Raw genomic sequence first — 15,799 nt, forward strand, 5'->3', positions numbered from 1 at the left:
CGACATCGGACCAGGGAGGGCCCGGTAAAAGTCCGGTCCGGTCCGAAGTCCGATCGGACCGGAACCTTCAAAGTCCGATTATTTTCTGGACCGGACCGGAACCAAACTTCTGGACGGACGGATGCTTTCCGGACCCCGGCATTTTCGGTGAAAAAAAATTATTCAATTTAGGTCATAGAACGCAGCAAGTTGTTCATTCTTTTTGATTTTCTTCGCTGCTTTTATTAAAAGTCAACCCATATGGCCTTGCTCGCCTTTTCAACCTGTAATATATGCTTTAATTGATCACATGGTTCTTATAAAATTAAAAAAAATGATTGTTACATTTTTTTTTGCTATTTCAATTTTGCTCCTGCTATCACTTCGAAACTAGTGAACTAGGGTGGCCAGCAGATTTCCAATTTTAAATTCCCGGTTTTTCCCGGTTTTCCCGGTTAAAAATTGATGTTTTTCCCTGTTTTAAAGCGCATAAATATATAAGGCCAACCACGTTCATTCATTGACAAAATATATTTGTGAGAGAATTTTGTTTTTAATTTTCAAAACGTGTAACGTGCAGAAAATATCATTCTCTTAAAATTTTCATTATTTCACTCAGCTAAAATCAAGATATAATGGAATCAATTTGTGCTTCATGTTTCAGAATATTTTCACATAAATTTTGAATTTATTTTGAACCGTTCTTTGGAACAATTTTTTGTCATTTTAGACTTACGTAAATTAACTACTGGTTTAATTAACCTGTTTAAGTAAAGCGATATTTGTAACTCTCTGCACTCTCTGGTTGAGGTTTTCGGCGTTTTGTAGAGCTGGTTTCTGCCTTTTTGGAAACCTTTGGAAACGACAAATCTTTGAAACCATTTTCTATCATTCCAAGCTTTGAGAAATTTCATCAATTAGTTCTAAGCTTTGTTACGGATTTTGGCCTTATTCAAAGTGCTTATTTAAAAATAAAATACAAAAAATCATTTTCGACTAACTGTGCAATTCTCACTGAAACTAGGCCACTAGGTGCACAAGGTCTTTCAAATTTTATATAAATGCACATAGTTTTTAGAAATAGAGAAAAAATGATAATGCCATTTTTGTTTGATCGGATTTGTTGACTTCTTGGTCACCAAGGGGCAGGCTTCGGAATGGTCACGGTAGAACCACTTTTTACTGCGATAATCGTCTTCTTCTTCCTCTGACGCTAGCAAGGCTTGCTGTCTTAATACATTCTTGAACGAACATGTCAAACGAGCACACGACGTTTTTTTCCTCAAACGTATTTTGACATTTTTTCTAGAAATGAGAATTACGCACGTTGGGTGCGGATATTTCGGAAATTATTTAGGCCGTTACAAATTATTTAGGCCGTTACAAATTTCCATTTTATGTCACCCCCCCCACTTTCAAAAATCTTGAATATTGGAAGGGGAAGAAAAAAAAAGCTCAAGCTGTTTTGTTCATTTTATTGGTTTTCCGACAGCATAAATGCTTTATTTAGCAACAGACAAGTCCAGTGACAGCGAGAATGTCTCCAAAAAGCATGCGAAATAAATAGTAATAATAATAAAGTGTTATTTTGCAACATTTATTTGAGTGCAAGTTACAAACGTCATAACTTGCACACAAACTTTGATCAAAGATATTTCTTTTTTTTTCGTCTCGGTGTTATTTATTTTTTTGCCACCCCCTTTGCTAACTTTGATAACCTTTGACATAAAAAGAATTCGAAATTTGTATCAGCCTTATATCATTGTGCTTGTAATAATATTTTTTAACATAAACAGAACGAAGTAGACATAAATAGGCCGAAATAACATCGCCAAACGAATTTCAGTGTGAATCTCTTTGATGCGCGAGTGACGAATGACCATCCTTTTCTTTGTTTGAGCGGCGACGGTTGTTTCACATTTACGAGCGAAAGCCGACTGTGATGCACGATGAGGAAGCGAGATCATATAAAAATGCTGACCGTTTCGAAGCCTGCCAAGGGTTGAAACAGTTTTCAGAAAAGTTGAAATATTAGCAATTCTTGATGTATTATTTGAGCTATATCTCTAAAATTCGTTATGTAAAGTACTACGAGTAGCACTTTTCTGTAAAGAGGAATGATAGGGCTTTCAATTGAAGGAATCAGAATTCAGGCCGCCATCATGAATTTGGCAGCCATCTTGGATTATATAAGAAAAATGTAATTTTGACCGTGTTCGCAACTACCGATTTTCGATCTGAGACCAGCATTGGAAAGCTGAGAAAAATGCTGTAAAATGCAAGAAAAAAATTAGGTGAGCATCAGTGTTAACCCATCAATTGAACCTATTTTCCAAGCTGAGTTTTAAAATATTCAACGTACACCGCGCGATCAACGTAGTAACCGTAGTAAATCGATTGATACTACAACTAGTATGCTACTACTGTTTTTTGAGTTTAGGTGAGAAAAATGAATACAACACTATCTGGTTTGATACTAACAAAGCGATAGGTTTTTTTATTACTAAGCAATTCCACAAAAATATCCCAGTTTTTAATATTTTATTTAAATTGACATTTTTAATTTGGCTAAAACATTGCATAGATGTTTCCATAGGCAAAAGATCCCATTTTGAGCTACTGGTTTAATTTTTTGCAACACGACTCATTTTGTGAAGCTATTGAAAATGCTTTTTGGGAAGGTATTGATGATTACAAATATTTTTAGGGCCAGAATTTTAAATATGATTGTGGATTTTTTTTTAATTGAATTTAGAATCTTTTCTAGGGTTACTTTTTCTGATTTCTCGCTAATTTCCCCATTCCTGCGTCATTTTCTCTTTGAAAGCTTAATCTTAAATTGAATAGACTTTAAAATTTTTTAATAACCCGTAAAGACCCGAGACGGAACTTGTTTTTTGAAAATGCTCGTTCTCAGCACAGGAACGGCCGATTTGGGAAAACTTGGAATTTTATTCAAGGGGAATAGTTGATCTAAGTTTTGGTAAAGGTGCAACCCCTCTGGACCCCTCCCCATTTTTTGTGAGACGCAAATATGTCTGTGTTTTTTTCTTATTTTCCAAACAGATTGAGCATACACTGGGAATTTTCATACGTATCAATTGCTCCATGTATCAAATCATGTCAGGTGGATGAAATATGGCATGAAAGAGTGAATTTTGGAGTTTCCTAATTATTTCAGTACAAAATCACAAAACTATGGATTTTTTATAAAAATTCAAACAACAAAACCGTTCTTCAAATTTTAAGCTCTACATTTTTGCGGTAAGGTATCCTGAATCCATACGCGATGAAATATTTACTTTAGCATGCAAATATTTTAAGAAAAATTAGTTTAAATTCACAAAAGTACGTGTTTTCGTGGAAATGTGATTTTCTCAGCCTCCCACGGTAGGTTTCAACTTAGCTCTTCAATTTTTAAGCTCTATATTTTTAGATTAACGTCTTCTGAATCCAAAGATGGGGAAAGATTTATTCTAGCATGCATTCAAGTTAGTTTCAATTATTTCTGGTAAAAAATTCTGGGAAGAGATTAAATCAAATTGACGTGTGACTTCATTTTCAATTGGACTCACAAAATTCAAATTTGAGTTATGAACACTCTCAAACTGCTGAGCAAGTCTTTGAGCCTTTTGTTCATTGGATACAAGAAAACGTTCACCATCTTTTAAAACTGGAATAGGCTTCGAAGGTTTCTTAAGAATCTTCGACAGCTTCCAAAATGGTTTTGAATATGGTTTAAATTTTTCAACTTTAGTCTCAAAATTTTGATTTCTCAGAAGAGTAAATCTATGTTTAATCTCTTTCTGTAAATCTTTATAAATAGTTTTAAAAACAGGGTCACGGGAACGTTGATATTGACGTCTGCGGACATTTTTCAAACGAATTAGAAGTTGAAGATTTTCGTCAATTATTGGTGAATCAAATTTCACTTGAGCCTTTGGAACAGAATAATTCCTGGCATCAACAATTGCACATTTTAATGCTTCCAAAGCGGAATCAATATTCACTTCGTTTTGCAAATCAAGCTCATTATTGAAATTTCTCTCAATATAATTTTTGTATCTTTCCCAATTAGCTTTGTTATAATTAAAAACAGAGCTCATAGGGTTTAAAACTGATTCATGTGATAAAGAAAAAGTTATTGGAAGATGGTCAGAATCAAATTCAGCATGTGTGATCAAATCACTACATACATGACTTTGATCTGTCAGCACCAAATCAATTGTTGAAGGGTTTCATACAGAAGAAAAGCATGTAGGACTATTCGGAGACAAAATAGAATAGTATCCTGAAGAACAATCATTGAATAAAATTTTGCCATTGGAATTACTTTGAGAATTATTCCATGAACGATGTTTAGCGTTAAAATCGCCGATTATGAAAAATTTCGAACGATTTCTGGTGAGTTTTTGTAAATCACCTTTAAAATAATTTTTGTGCTCGCGTGTGCATTGAAATGGTAAATATGCTGCGGCAATAAATAAAATCCCAAGTTCAGTTTGAACTTCAATTCCCAAAGTTTCAATAACTTTCGTCTCAAGATGGGGAAGAGCACGATGTTTGATTCGGCGATGAATAACAATTGCAACTCCACCGCCGGAACCCTGAATCCTATCATATCTATGAACCACGTAATTGGGATCATATTTTAATTTTATGTTAGGTTTCAAAAATGTTTCAGTAATAATTGCAATATGCACATTATTTACTGTTAAAAAATTTCAAAAGCTCATTCTCATTGGCCTTCAATGAGCGAGCATTCCAATTTAATATTTTAATTGTTTTATTTAAAATCATTGCTAAATTTTAAATTAGAAACAATTTTAATAGTAAAATTTGTGCCTATTTGAGTGGCTTCAAACATTGATTTTGCCTGCAACATGGCGTTCATAAGATCGAACATTGCCTGTTGCAAAAAAGAAAGTTTACCTGCCGTAATAGGCCCCAGGCAGTTGACATTAGAAAAAATATTTTCGGCAGCAATATTAGCTGGAGTAATAGGTGTACAATTATTTTCTAGCGTGTTTTGCTTACCCATATTGACGGTCATTTTCGAACTACCAACACTAGGCGGTATAATGTTCGAACTACCTGTAACCTGTGCATAAGTTAAACGGGTATGCAAAGGAGTAGGTAAACTATGCGTCACTGGTACGCTTGGAGAATTTTGTTTTGAAGTTGGTTTTAATTGAGAAATTGAATTTTGTTTACCTTGCCTTGCCTTAACAATTGCTAAACGGACGGGGCATTGATAAAAATTTGACATATGGTTGCCGTTACAATTCGCACAGCGAAAATTTTTACTCTCTTTCACAGGACATGTGTCCTTTTTGTGAGAAGAGTCTCCACAATTAAGACATTTTTGGTCCATGTTACAGAATTTGGAACCATGGCCATAACGTTGGCAAGTACGGCATTGGGTGATATGCTTTTCACCTCCGCCATACTTCCTATAAGTTTCATGTGCTTTTTCAAAAAAATTTAAGTTGTTAACCTCATTGCGGTTAAAATGAATTAAATAATTAACAAGGGAAATTCCAGTTCTCTGACTGTTTTCGCCTCGTGATTTTTGTTTCATTAGAATTACTTGGGTAGGGGCTATGCCAAGTAATTCTGTTAAAGTAAGTTTGATCTCATCAACGGTTTGATCGTTGGTGAGACCTTTCAAGACAACCTTGAACGGCTTGGCGTTCTTGGTGTCATATGTAAAAAATTTGTACATCTTGTCAGTTAAATACTGAACAAGACGATCACGACCCTTTACTGAGTCGGCTAATAAGCGGCATTCACCTCTACGGCCAATTTGAGGTAACTTTAACGTCAGAAACAAACGTTGAAAGTTCCTTTTTGAATATATTAAATTCAGAAGAAATAGTTACCACAATAGGTGGAACTTTCTCCTTTTTTAAAGATTTTATATTTTGTATAGTTTCATTATTGGTAACTTCCATTTCACCAGCTTCTTGCTCAGGCAAAATATCAAAAGGATTGTCACTACAGACACTCGATGTGTCAGAAAGAGATGCCTCTCTTTTCCTCCCCGCAGCGATGCGAGGTTTCTTTTTCCGTCCAGCCATTTCAGGTGAAAAAAGTTAAAACAAATGTTAAATTCAAAAGTAGGTAGTCTTGAGAAAGACTGATGGGAAATAACTTTCAGGTAGTCTTTAAAAGACACACTGACAAAACACAAACTTTGAAGCTATAGGCAGTCAAAGACCGGTCCACAAGCAACCGAAAAAACGTCTGATCTGTAGGACAGTTCAAGACGCACTGATGATACGTATGTAAATTCCCAGTGTATGCTGTATGTGCTAAAATAAATATTTCATCGCGTATGAATTCAGGAGACCTTACTTCAAAAATGTAGAGCTTAAAATTTGAAGAACAATTTTGTTATTTGAATTTTTATCAAAATACGTAGTTTTGTGATTTTGTACTGAAATAATTTAGTAACTCCAAAATTCATTCTTTAATCCACCTGACATGATTTGATACATGGAGCAATTGATACGTATGAAAATTCCCAGTGTTTGCTCAATCTGTTTGAAAAATAAGAAAAAAAAAAACACAGACATATTTGCGTCTCACAAAAACGAGGAGGGGTCCAGAGGGGTGGCACCTTTACCAAAACTTAGAGCAACTATTCCCCTTGAATCAAATTCCAAGTTTTCCCAAATCGGCCGTTCCAGTGCTGAGAACGAGTATTTTCAAAAAACAAGTTCCGTCCCGGGTCTTTACGGGTTAAACCATAACGAAATGAAACCGAGCTCATAGTTTGAAGGCTCCTCCCTCTTTTATGTTAGCTCATTCTACCAGATTTTCTAAACTAAAAGAGATTTTACGTTTCATTGTACGAAAACCCTTTTTTATGTTAGCTCATTCTATATACACAACTCTTTCAATCCAGTTTAATTCTAGGCTATATTTCGGGAGCGTGGCAACAAGTACGGGTTATTTTTATCCCTAAGCCCATGAGGTGAACCAGCCGCCGGCTGAAAGCCTCAAAATTATAGACAGAACAAAAATCCCTAAGCCCAACAAATAATAATGCACCTATTGAAATTTACCGCACAAGACCATTGAATTGAAAAAATCCAATCGAGTGTATTCCCAAACATATTGCAAAAATATATTGACACTAGACCAGCTCTGGTAACTCTAACCTTGCGGTCTTGTCTTATAAACAAACTCTCCAACTATTTTTAACACAACTGTATTCCAACTTATTGAACACCTTGTAGGGTAATCGCTCCATCATTCATCTCAACAGGTTGGTGCATTTATATTCATCTTATTTCTCTCATTTGTCCAATTTACCGTCAAATTCCTACAAATTTTTTAAAGTTAATCTATTTGCTTCTCGATTTTCTCAAGTGGCTAAAAGTTTTACGTTGAAAATATGGTAAAATTTGACGACAAATTGATCAAAAAGACGTGATGATATGAATATAGGTACTGAGATGAATATGGGAGCGGTTCCTCTATTTAGGAAGTGGCAGAATGAAGTTTAGTACATTTTGCGAGGTACGAAAAGTATGCTCACACGCAATCAAAACTGACATAAACAAACTGAGCAGAAACGCTTAAAAATGCACTTAAATGGCTAAAACAATTATGTAATAAGTGAATAAATGATCTCTTGTCATTACGTTAACCTCCGAGATGGTCTCAAGGTACGATGCTGGCCCATCAAGCCAGTCGTCGTAGGTTCAAATCTAGGCTCGGGAGAGACTGTTAATGGTAGTAGGATCGTAGCGCTAGCCCACAATTGTCCTGTACACTCAACAGCTTTTTTGTCAATACGTTTATGCAATAAATCTTCAATTGGTTGGTGGTTCCAAATTCACACCGATATTTGTAGTTTATATACAAATCATGAATCCGTTGTATAACTCTTACGAAATGTTGCTATTTTTTACCTCGTAGAATATGCGAAAGATTTATGCATTTATTAATGCAAACAATACGTATTAGAAATGCCGTATCACGTCGCTTGGATGATGATTTCAGGTTTTTTTTTTCAAGTTCCGTTTCTGTTTGGGAGTGTTGCAATGACCAAGTGTGATTTTTTGGGTCTATCGGTATTATTCAAGTGGCGGTATTATTCGAGTAGCGTACATATTCTTTATCATCTGTACTGTAAAATGATTTAAAGCAATACTTAACGATAGAATTTAAGATTAGATAGAATTCGCAAAGCGAAAGAAACAGGATTTAAAAATTTCGGCATAATTTACAGTTCATATCGAATAACCGCAATCACAGCTTATCATTACGAATGCTTCGAAATTATATTTTAAAATGTGTACGGTCATAAAATCAAAACATATTGAGCTTGAAATAGCTAACCGTGATCTAGCAATAAAAATTTTCGGTTATTTATCGATCGTGATCCGTCTTCCTGCTAGCCTACTGACTGTTTTATTGGTCATCGATAGCACTGATTAGGAAATTTCGGGATCAAAAGGTTAGGCCAGGTATCGATACGTCATGAGGAATTGAAACTAATTATTCCACCTAGCGGCCGAGATATCGGATGTTTTTTCGATAAGAATAACCTGAATCGTATCGTATCGGGCCCCAGGGCAGATATTTTCGTGGGGCCTTCTTTTCTTAAAAAAAAAAAATAGAGATAAGAAAATTTTTAAATTCGAAATGACCTAATGCTTCGCTGAAAGGTGGCGAGCAAAAAAGGTCTCCATTCTGTCTTCACATCTGGCCCAGGACTAGGAGGCCACTCGTGTCGGAAGGCTCGGGGCATTTGCACCCTTTGTCCCCCCTTGAATCCGGGCCTGCTCAGACCCACAAAAACATAACAAATTGTTTCATGTTGCGACTTGGAGGACAACCGAATTCAGTTCGTGTTTTCTGGCAGACATGACGATGGAAACATTTCTATTTATTACCTACTTGGGCTAAAAAGTGAATATCACTGTAGAATAGATAAAAAAATTTTTTTGAGGCATTTCAGAAAAAAAAAAACAGTTTGCGCTGCATTCAAATATATCCAAGCAACGCAACTAGCAAAAACTAGTTTCCCTCAGATTGATGGAATTACAATCCAAACAACCCTATCTGAAGCTCGCCACAATTCTTGGTTGCTCGGGAAAAGTGACCAATCATCTTGCACGAGTGACCACGAAACTGGTAATCGTAAAGATGAAAGAGTAGCGACCTAACTAATTTCACCCCCTATTGACGTCCGTCAAATTCGGTGATAAGATACTCGCGAAGAAGTTTACTGACTACGCAAACTGGTTCGCATCCTAAATATGGTTTATTACTCCATAAACCGTTATCGAGACCGTTATCGCACAGTTTTTGGTGATTTTTGTGACGGTTTGAAAGAATAAAAATTCTCCCAGATGCTCACCTTACTGTGTTTATGTCTCTTTTGCGTACCACAAAATTATGAGTTTTAAGGCGGCATGCCAATAAAACTGCATATGTGCTGCCAGCAATGAATTGCTGATACCATTCTGCTTCAACCGATTCGGCTAATCACTTTATGGCCAATTCAGATGCACTTAGGCGTTCAAAGCTCAAATGAAATTATTGGCACACGTCTCTTTTAACGCTAATAAAAACTAAACATAATCGTGTTAGAGCTGGGTGTGAGTCTTTTTTGGTATCATAGGACTTTTAAAACGTTGCTATCCGCAAAGAAAGGGCTTATCGGGCCCTTTTGAATTTAAAATTGTAACTTTGCGCATCCGATTCAAACCGTTCTATCTACACTGAGCAGGTCAGCATAGTGGCTGAATTTATATCATTATTGCAGCTAGCGAGGGCGACAGGTTTGACGTGTCCGTCATGCATGAGACTTGTTTGATTTATAGCTCAGAAAAGGAGTTCAGTTTGTCGTACGTACGCGAGTACGACTGAATGGCGGGTGCTGCAAGCGAGAAACCCAACTCCACGCTGTTAATTATTCGACGTGTGCAAGATCGTTTCCGAACGAGCTTGGAAACTATGTGAAGTTGGTTATGTTAACACTAGCATTGCCCGAACATTCGAACATATCTCCCAGTTGGTCTCGAGGTACGATGCTGGCCTAATAAGCCAGTCGTCGTATGTTCGAGTCTCGGCTCGGGAGAGACTGTTAGAGTCAGTAGGATCGTAGCGCTAGCCCCGCAATTGTCCTGTACACTTAACAGTCGGCTGCGAAGTCTGTGTATAGTAAAACAGAAGGTCGAATTCCGATACGGAATGTAGCACCAAGGCTTTGCTTTGCTTTTAGCATTGCCCGAACATTCCTGAAGTTTGGAGTGTAATTATGGCGAATTTTATTAATTTCATTATTGGTTTTAAAAAGCAGTCAATTTATCATTTGTAGGCGCATATTTTCAAATTATATAATAATGTAAGAGGATGTAAAGGGGATTCATGACATTGAGAGGTAATCATTCTCCGTGCGTCCACAAGCCTAAGTTCAGACGAGAGCACTTATGCTTTTGATATATGCAGTTTGTAATCCTCCAGCGATATATATTCAACCTAAATTTGTATTTTAGATAGCCGTCATTTTAACTAGATCCAACATATAGCTTAAAATCGGATGGAATGAAAAAATGATCACTTTAATCATTACAACTTTCATGATTGAAGAGGCCGCGTAATACTGGGTAACGATGTCGCAAGACGCATTGTGTGCAAACAAAACCATGTAATTAATATTTCTATTTTGGAATTATATGGTTATTGACTAGATTTATCGGTAAATCCATCAATATCATCCAATATTAAACACAGCAGATTAGCAGTGCTTCTGAGTAACCAATTAACCCTCTAGTGCCCACATTAATTTTTAGATGGACTTCGAAGAAATCACTATGAAGCTTTATAAACATTTTTTAAGTTCTTATTGAAGCTTTTTAGAGGTTCAACTGAAGACCGTTTAAAGGCGGCACTGGGCACTAGAGGGTTAAGCTTATCTACCGAAATCGAACAGACACGTAGGTTTTTGTTTTTTCTTGATATTGTCTCGTATTATTTCGAATGTTACGTTGAATGAAATGAATTGCAATTACATTTTAATTTAAAGTCGAACGAATCAACAAAAACAAGCTCAAAATTTTTATTTTGGACCACCATTTATTATAATAGAATAATTAAATGCAAATTTAGTTCAACACTGTAGTCTCCTGTGGAAGTAAAAAGTTTATATCGTATATTATTTCTAACATACTTAAATATAAGAAAAAATTCAAACGTTTTTAGGTTACCTCAGAAACAAAAATATAATAAATGTCAATAATACGAAAAATGTGAAAATGTAAAACATGCCATAATTATCAAATGTGTCAAAAATGTTTAAATTATTAATAATGATGAAAATGTCAACACTCGTCAGTAGTATACGCTGCTGTGTGTTTGTTAGATTTTTTTTTTGTAAATGGACGCTTTTATAAATGGATAGAATCGTACATTGTTCATCGGGAATTGTTGACTCGCTCTGCTTTAAAGCGCTATACTGAGCAGTGTGCACTTGTTCGTTCGACTTTAGAATTCGCCAGCATTGTATGGTGGTCTTATCAAGCAGTTTGGATAAATAAATTAGAGAGTTTCCAACGCAAATTTGTTCGGTATGCATTGCGAAATTTTGCCTGAAATGACCCCCTGAATTTACCTCCATATGAAGGCCGCTACCGCCTTGTGGGCATAAAAGCACTACATCAACGCCACCAAGTATCACAAGCTGTATTTGTGTGCAAGCTGATAACCGCAGAATTCGATGCTCCGGACCTTCTAGCAGAAATCGGATTCTATGCGCCATCCAGAACGTTACGACCAAGAGCTATGCTGCAAATGGATTTCCAGCCAACACAGAACGCCGCAAACTCCCCCATCTTGTTTATGATTCGCCAATTCAATTATTTTAGTGAAATGTTTAGCTTTGACGAATCTTCAATTCGTTCCAATAATTTGTTGTGATCATTTTATGTATTGTTATATTCTAGTTTTGTAAAATATGTTTTAGATTAAAAGATAGTGAGGTTTTTACGCACATTTGAGGAAGGTTCTCCTGACCACCTCAAGTGAGCTTTTTTCACCTAACATTCTTGGGGACCGATATTGGTCTGATAAAAAAACGAATAAATAAATAAATAAATAAATAAATAAATAAATAAATAAATAAATAAATAAATAAATAAATAAATAAATAAATAAATAAATACATACATAAATAAATTTTCAATTTCGTGCCATGGCAAGCGAGATCACAATGATGAAAAACCTATTAGGTTTTCAATTTCCCAGAAATGCTACATAGCCAATGCTGGTGTATATGAACCGGTTCATTAAGACCCTAAATGACGATGGGGCGAAGATGGACATTGCATAAAAGATTTCCGATTAGAAATCAGTTTTCATTTGCTTCAAGGGAGAGGACGCTATGAGATTTACCTTCGAGGACAATGTTGGCTTGCTGCTTTCTTGTTACATCGATGATGGAAAAGTTATGAAAATGTCGACTTCGAGCACCGTCCAGCTGACGGGCAGCACCGCACCCGAAATCAAATGGCGTTAAGGTTATTTTTATGTTTTTGTAAGAAGAATAAGTGTCGCGTCATGTCTCGCGTCGCGTTATTAGTGTCGTCGAAGTTCTTACGTTGCACAAACAAATCATTCGTAGTGACAACCCGTCATCTCGCTTCAAACCATTTAACGCTTTGCTTTGCTTTTTCTTATGAGACTCTCGAACCAGTCCGAGGACCATTCTTCATCAGACCACACTTGTAGCATCATCCGGTGGATGGCACGATACAGCTGTTCTCTCTCGAATTTGAAAAGCTCGAAGGGAATACTGTTCTTCCCAGCTGCCTTGCAGTTTTTTAGCTCTCTAACTGCTTGCGTCGTCTATGGATGGTGGATCCACAGCTTGTCTAACAATATCGCATGCTAGTCTGGAGGGCTAATAGCGGTCTCGATCAACTAGATTAGTTGAGAGAATCCGTTATCGATATTGTTTTTGGCACATTTTGCATGTTGTAGGATAAAAAAAATCCAGTTCGAAAAGATCCTTGACCTGATCGGGAATCGAACCCGACATCACAACCATGTGTGAGAGAGCTAGCAGATCGACGTCGCTAACCACAGAACCACGGGGACCACGAGCTTGTCCATCATTCTCAATATCAATCCTGTTCCTTTTGACACCTCTGTCTTCCGCGCCATTTAACAGCTCACTAAACTGTTTTCCTAAGCCTCAGGCCATTTCTGATTTAGTGGTAAACAGGTTCCTCTCCTTGTCGCTGCACATGACAGGGTCAGAAACGTTTCCTGATTCCGGTAATCTTTTTGTAGAAGCTCGTCGCATCGTTCCTGGAACATGCTCCCAATGCTGACGTTTCGTCCGGCGATGGAGTCTCTTTTCAGTGGCTCTAGCTGCTCGATATATCCCTCCGCTCTGACGTGTTACAGCCGTATCTCACACAGTTCTTCTTATCCGTTGTTCGCTGGCACTCAGTGTACTCCACACTTCTCGCGCTGTCGAGCTGTGGATATGTCTCCATGATCGTGCTGTGGAAATTTCTCAACTGTTCGTTCAGGTACCGTCAAACTTGCTCATCAATCCGCTCACCAACTTCCGCAAGTACTCTGCAGCGATTCCTTTAGTTGATACCCGTCGGATGTTCAACCGTAGTTTCCTCGTTGTCCTCGACTTCAATACGTTGGTGCGGATCTTGCATACCACAAAATAGTCATCTGAATCGACCAATCCTCTGAACGATCTGAAACGTCCGAAAAGTGCCGACCATCGTTCGGAACATGGTCGATCTGAGAGCAGGTCACCTTGTTTGGGTGCATCCAGGTGTGCTTTTGAATATTCCGGCGTGTAAAATAAGTGCTACAGATTGCCAAGCCTCTGGCTGCACTATCTTAACTATGCTGGTTTAACAAGCCAGTTGTCGTAGATTCGAGTCTCGGTTCAGAAGAGACTGTTAGTGTCAGGAGGATCGTAGCTTTAGCCCCGCAATTGTCCTAAACACTAATCAGTTGGCTGGGAAGTCTGTGTATAACAAGTGACAACTTAAAATTTGGATTTTTTTTCTACAGCTGTCGAAAAAAGGTGGATAAGCTTAAAGAAAAACTGATTTATTTCTCATGAAGAAACATTCATTGTGAACTAACAAAAAATATTAAACATTTGAGAAAGGTCCGTTACTGCCTTCCCGACGAAGTTTTCCTATGACGCCAAAACAAGAGCGTTGTACGGCCTTCAAATCCGCTTTTCGAATGCATCTCTTGATTCTACTGATCAACTGTTCACAATTCGTTGATTTCATAGTATTTTTGCACCGAAGGAAGTCAAAATCCCCAAGAAATCTTCGATTGGACAATACTGAGGTGGATTTGTTGTGTTGTGTATTTGGGGTACAAACGAAGTCGAGTGGTTGTTCAGAAACGTTTGTGTTTTTTGATGGGCTGTGCTGATATTTTCTCTGGCCAAAACACATAATTTTCATCTTTATGGTGTTTAGTAAGAATTGGAATCATGATGTTGTTCAAACATTCGTTTTGGTATACATTTTGATTGATAGTCAAACCACTAGGGGGCCATCCACATAACACGTGGACAGCTTGGCGGCTATTTTATTGAGGTTTGGCGGACTATAGTTGAGGATGCTCGTTGTTTGGACGCCATTTTGAACCGAATTGAGCATGCATTAACAAAACAAAAAATACTGGCATGAAGAGGAATGATAGAGCTTTCATATGCATACATATTCTCATTTCTCTCTGAGCGTGTTTGCTGTGGAGTGGAAAGAGCCCCGAAAAAAATCCAGATTTTTAGTTGTCACCCGTTAATAAACAGAAGGTCAAGTTCCAAATCGGAATGTAGCACTTAAGGCTTAAGGCGTTGTAGAACTTTACTCAAAATATCATAAATTTTCATATGGTATCCAACAAAATAGAAAACGATTTTAATCATTTCGCCAAATTCACGAAAAAATTTCATTTCAACGTGATAAAATCGAAGCAGCACTGTATTACCATCATCAGAACGAACGCAGTTTCTGTTGTGTGTATTTTTTTCATACTTTTACGCTGCGTCCTTTCCAGCGTCCAGTCATAATATGTGTGAGCAATAGAGTTCTTTCATATATTGTGAGCAGTAAACTGTGCGGAATAATTTTGAATACTATCTGCATTCTTTATATTGACGTTGAAAAAATCAAATTCAATTTTTTTTTCGTGGACTGCAATGTATGCATGTGATTCTCCTCTTGACATTTTTACTAAAATAAATGGCTCCTCGATCCATCCAAACTAACTAAAGCATACTATTTAAATTTGTGTTTATTATTTGTGCACAATAATTGCGCACAGTGGTCGGAGGTCGGAAAAAACCTCGATTTTTAATGTCAATATTTTTCATGTTTTGCATTTCTCCGAAAATTCTCAAAATGTAAATGACCTTTCCCAAAGTTTTATGACAATCGGTTGAGATATCAATTTTTAATCGCACTTTGAATGTTGCGATGATTTTCATGCTTGAAATCACAATTTTTAGCTTAACTTCAAACACCTGTATCTCCCTCAGTTTTGATCCGCTTTTGATTCAACAAGTTTCATTTTGAAGGGAAAGTTATGTACTTTTTGGTTGATTTTTAAGACTTGCCAATAATACTACCGATTTCTCAATCGAGGTAAAACATATTGCAGGGAAGCCAAAAAACATGTATTTCTAATTTCATTTCTGCCGTACATTCTTGTGAAACAGTTAGGAACGATCGGATAACCAACAATCAATGGAAATTTATTGTACTTCTCAGATTTTTGAGTCCCGTTTTTCACATCGTTGCTCATA

This window comes from Wyeomyia smithii, chromosome 1, assembly GCF_029784165.1.
Source record: "Wyeomyia smithii strain HCP4-BCI-WySm-NY-G18 chromosome 1, ASM2978416v1, whole genome shotgun sequence".
NCBI classification, from domain to species: domain Eukaryota; kingdom Metazoa; phylum Arthropoda; class Insecta; order Diptera; family Culicidae; genus Wyeomyia; species Wyeomyia smithii.